This window comes from Gekko japonicus, unplaced genomic scaffold, assembly GCF_001447785.1.
Source record: "Gekko japonicus isolate JY-2015 unplaced genomic scaffold, Gekko_japonicus_V1.1 scaffold125, whole genome shotgun sequence".
Taxonomy (NCBI): domain Eukaryota; kingdom Metazoa; phylum Chordata; class Lepidosauria; order Squamata; family Gekkonidae; genus Gekko; species Gekko japonicus.
Genome location: NW_015165834.1, coordinates 370,215 through 375,223, shown reverse-complemented (window position 1 = coordinate 375,223; position 5,009 = coordinate 370,215). Strand labels below are relative to the sequence as shown.

The 5,009-nt window shown below is 42.0% G+C and overlaps 1 long non-coding RNA gene across 2 annotated transcripts in view; it reads left to right on the top strand.

The window, feature by feature from the left end:
- Positions 1-3,121: 3,121 nt before the first annotated feature.
- LOC107110181 overlaps positions 3,122-5,009 on the top strand; it is a 10,684-nt gene continuing 8,796 nt past the window's right edge. Inside the window, exons 1-2 of one of the 2 annotated variants that reach the window (XR_001482506.1) lie at positions 3,122-3,231; positions 3,539-3,608. This is a non-coding gene — a long non-coding RNA (uncharacterized LOC107110181). Of the gene's footprint in view, positions 3,232-3,346; positions 3,385-3,538; positions 3,609-5,009 lie in introns of those variants that run through there. The other variant, XR_001482505.1, reaches the window with a different exon arrangement.

The window sequence follows — 5,009 nt, the reverse complement described above, 5'->3', positions numbered from 1 at the left end:
TTTTTTTAAATGCAGCAATTCTTTCACAAACACTTAAGCTCAGGGGAACCTTCCTTCCACAACATGGATGAGTTTATTGAAACTTCAAGAACAACAAGAGGTTTTTAAACAATTACTTTATGAGAAACGAAACACCAAAGACTCAAAGCTATTTGTGGCTGCTGAAGAAAGGGCAGGCTGGGGCACTTGCTTGTGTATGAAAACAGAACTGTGAGGGATATTTGTTTTTTGAGGGCGAGGGATATAATCTCCACTCCTACTTCTGTGGTTGCCTTAGGAGCCTGGTTTATTCACTGTTACTCCCAGACAGTCGCTCATCATTTTATTAGTTCTGCCCTTTGCTTTTTCTCAGGAAGTGCACAAATTAGCACTGGTGGTTGATATGTTTTACGAATACTTCTGCATGATGAATCCATCTTGCTTCTTGTTTCAGGCAAATGACAGCTATGAGTGGCCAAAGTCAATCATCAAGGGGCCAGGTCACACAGCAATCTATGTGCCTGGCATGGTGCCTGTTTGCATGATTGCCCTGTGCGTGTAGCATAATGTGTCACCTGAATTCTTCATCATAATGCAGTTCTGCAACCTGATGCAAACCTACAAAACATTGATTGAGCCATGGAGTGGGAAACTGATTTTTGCATATAATAAGAACATAAGAGACGCCAATGTTGGATCAGGCCAAAGGCCCATCCAGTCCAACACTCTGTGTCACACAGTGGCCAGAAATACCAGTGCCATCAGGAGGTCCAGCAGTGGGGCCAGGACATTAGAAGCCCTCCCCCTGTTGACCCCCCCCCCCCAAGCACCAAGAAGACAGAGCATCACTTGCCCCAGAGCCCCTAGCTATACCTTGTGGCTAATAGCCACTGATGGACCTCTGCTCCATATGCTTATCTAATTCCCTTTTGAAGCCGTCCATGCTTGTAGCACCCACCACTTCCTGTGGCAGTGAATTCCATGTGTTAATCACTCTTTGGGTGAAGAAATACTACATATATAATACATATACCCTGAGCCTGCCACGGTGGGAAGGGGGGGTAGAAATTAAATAATAAATAAAATAAATAAAATTTAGAGAATCATCAAGATGGGTAGCTGTGTTAGTCTGTTTGTAGCAGTAGAAAAGAGCAAGAGTCCAGTAGCACCCTAAAGACTCACAAAAGTTGTGGCAGGGTCTGAGCTTTCATGAGTCACTGCTCACTTCTTCAGATATCTGAAGAAGATGCTACTGGACTCTTGCTCTTTAGAAAATCAGTTCTCTCTTAACGTTATGCACTCTCTGAAAGGCAGCTATATGAATTGGGGTTTGGGGTTAGCCTTTATTTATTTATTTATTTCATTAGACTTATAGCCTGCCTTCCCCAGATTGTAGGCTCAGGGCAGGTAACAACATATATCTGCAATTAATGCATTAGGTTAATTTTTCTTTTCTATAGGATCCATGACTCAGGCTGCAATCCTGAGAATGCTTTCCTGGGAGTAAACCCTACTGAATAAAATGGGACTTACTTCTGACCTGCTTAGGAATGTCTTCTCTTGTAACCACAGGTGGACTATTTAGAGAAATAGACTTGGGTATCAAGAAAATTTCCTAATATGGACAACTGAATCTCTGTGGTTGGTTTGTTCACAGGAAAAATATACTTTGCATTAAAAAAATCTGGAATTTGATACTTGTGGTTCCCTCCTGGTAATTTTTGTAAAATCTAACATGACTTCTAAGAAGAAAAGAAGAGATTGGATTTATACCCCACCCTTCTCTCGGAGCCTCAGAGCGCTTTACAGTCTCTTTTCCCTTCCCCTCCCCACAACAGACACCCTGTGAGGTAGGTGGGGCTGAAAGAGCTCTGAGAGAGCTGTGATTGGCCCAAGGTCACCCAGCTGGCTGCATGTGGAGGAGTGAGGAATCAAAGTTTAAATTAGGGCTGCCAAGCCGCGGCGGGGGATCCGCATGTCTTTACAGGATCCCTGCCGCGGGGGACAGTGATACGCGTTGCACCACCGACGCCAGGATGTGATGCTACGCGTCGCTCTGGCAACGGGACTCCAAACAGCCCCATTGCCAGAGCAACACGTAGCGTTACATTCTGGTGATGGCGGTGCAACACGTATCGCTGTCCCCCTGTAAAGACATGCGGATCCCCCGCCGTGGCTTGGCAGCCCTAGTTCAAACCTGGTTCTCCCAGATTAGAGTCCACACTCTTAACCACTACACCAAACTGGCTCTCCTACACCAAACTGGCTCTCATATACATGTTTTTAAAGACTGCTATTTTAAGCCAAGATGAAACTTAATTCATAACAGTAAGATGAAACTGCTTCATCAGAATTATATAAAACAAAATAATAATGGCACCTGTTGCAGCATAATTTTTTAAAATTTATGAAATGATATATATTTATCTAAGGCATTTTAACCAGCTTTTCTTCTGTGATGAACTCTAGGGGGCTAACACTGAAGATTCCATCATACTGAATATATATTGAATATTAAAATGTTATAACAGAGGAACCAGCATAGATAGACATGTTCCTCAGAAATATATCTGCTGAAAAGCTTTCTTAGGATTTTAGCCTTGCACAGTTTACAGAACCATGCAATTTTTAGAAAAGCTGTTCAGTAGTGAGGGAGCTTCACAGTGGACACTCATGTATGGGAAGAGACTGATCTAACTGCGTACATGCTGGAAGAGACAGATAGCATAGAAGTTGCCGCATTCTGAACCCGCTGAAGTGTCCAGATTGTCTTTAAGGAAAGCCCCATGTAAAACACATTACAGCAGTGCGGCATCAAGGTTACCAAAGGATAGCCTGATGTGGCCAGATCAGTTGAATCTAAAAATGGGGAGCCAATCTCTGTACAAGATAAAGCTGAAATAAAGCACTCTTTGCAACCACCCCATCTGTTTTCTTTCTAATAATAAAAATGCCGAACTCTTAATAGAATGTGACAGAGTTCTTTTAACCCTAGCAAAAGTAGTGAGCATAAAACCCTCTAAGACATCAGGCTTCCTGACTAGCGTCTCCTCCATTTTGTTTGGATTTAACTTTAGCTTATTTATGTTCAGCCACTTGACCGCAGCTAAACTCACGCACAGTTCACTCAGTATGCTTTCAGACACTTAAGATGTCTGAAATAGATATCTAAAATTGTAAAGTGTGGATGCAACAAACAAACCTATAATACAGGAACACTCACCCGTATTCCTGGACTGGCTACAGCTTCGTGTTGAGTATACTCTTGGTGGTGAACCTGGGTTTGCCTTTTGTAAACATATGAAACAACTAAGCCTGCAATCTCAAACATACCTAGCAAGAAGAAAAGTTTACTTCAGATTAAGTACTTTGGGTTGGACTTCATTTAAGGACTCACCGAATCAGGTCACGTCCGAGCGTTTACCTTGAAGATAGCTTAATAGCAGGCAGCAAAGCATAGCTAGTCCCAAATTGTGGAAAGAGCTAAACCAAGTGGTAATGTCAATATCCTTTGCAAGCAATCAGATGACACATGCACTATTCTCTTTTGCTATTTTAGGTCAATATCTGCTGGGCAGCTGCTCTGAGAATAACAATGGCATGATGAGGTGGAAACTAAGTTTTTCCAAGTAAGTGATATTCTCTTTTTAAAAAATCCCTACAGCTTGTCATTGTTGAAATGGTGGGATATGGCTGCATTTTTATGGCATTAACATTAAAAAGTTGGTTGCTTTCTAACTTGCTTGATAGCTGTTGCCAGCTCTGTAGCCTGGGCAAAACTTTAATGGTTTATATTTGCTCTATTAATTTTTTTTTAAAGGTGTTAGTGCTCTAGTACGATGAAGCATGATGTTTTAGGTAAATTTAATTTTAATAAGAATACTTGTGTTGGCTCAACTCCATTCCCAATCTACTTAGAGGGTGTCTATAGTATCCTACCAATAAAAATACTATGTGTTGATACAGTATGTGTTATACTAAGCAGATCTCTTAGAAAAGTGGAAATTCTTGCAAGGTGCATGTGAGTTGCTGTTGGTTTTTCCTTCTGATATTGTGTTAACTAAGGGTCTTACTCTTTTTCAAAGTCTTTTTAGCCTGCGTGTATCATCATTTTTCATCTAGAAATATTTTTTTTAAATAAAGGGGGAAGTATACATCAGCAGATGTCCTTGCTAGACTTATTCAACAGTAGATATCCTTACTAGATTTGGTCTCATTTTCTGTTTCAGCAGTTGAATAATTGCATGTTATATAAGTAAAACAGGCTTTTTTCGTTTCTCGTCAAGTAGGTCTGTGGAGAAGAGGCATGTAAATTCTCTAAATATTCTCTACATACATAAATTCTCTACATACATAAAATGGAGAACATTGCTAGAAAGTTGCTATGTGCACTAAATATTAGCTGCTGTTTGAATGGAGTCCCTGTGAAATGATATTGTTTGAAAACATTTTAAGACGTGCGTTTTACTTTCTGTGGTTCCAAAGGGCCCCACTTTTGGCTGTGTACAGACAGTGGATGTATTCAGTTGTCACAGACAGACCTCAGTTTGCTTGTGATGAGAAGCAGCCACAGGCCTTGGGTTCAGCCCTGGAGCTGAATCCAAATAGCAGAGTAACACTTGTGGAATACTTTCCCGCATTTCCTCTGCTGCTGCTACAGACAACTGAGTCCTCTCCGGTTCATCATCTGTAAGTCAGGGGACCCACACAAACCACATGGGGGTTAAAGTGGGGTTCTGCAATGGGGAAGAGAAACTGGCAAAAATGTCCTGCCCTCCTCCAGCCAAAAGAAGTACTGTTTCTCTAGTATGAGTGCTTTGGATTCAATAGCTCAGGGCTGGTTCCAGGTTTTGGGGGGCTCCGGGCAAAGAGTGCCCAGGGCTCCTCCCCTGCCCCTAACTAGGCTACCTATTCATGCCTCTGTTCCTTCCCACCCACCCACATGCCCTCACCTGCTCATAAACCCTCATTGTACTCACAGCTGTCTGCACTATGTGCACACCTTTTCCCAATTGGCACTTGATGGTGTG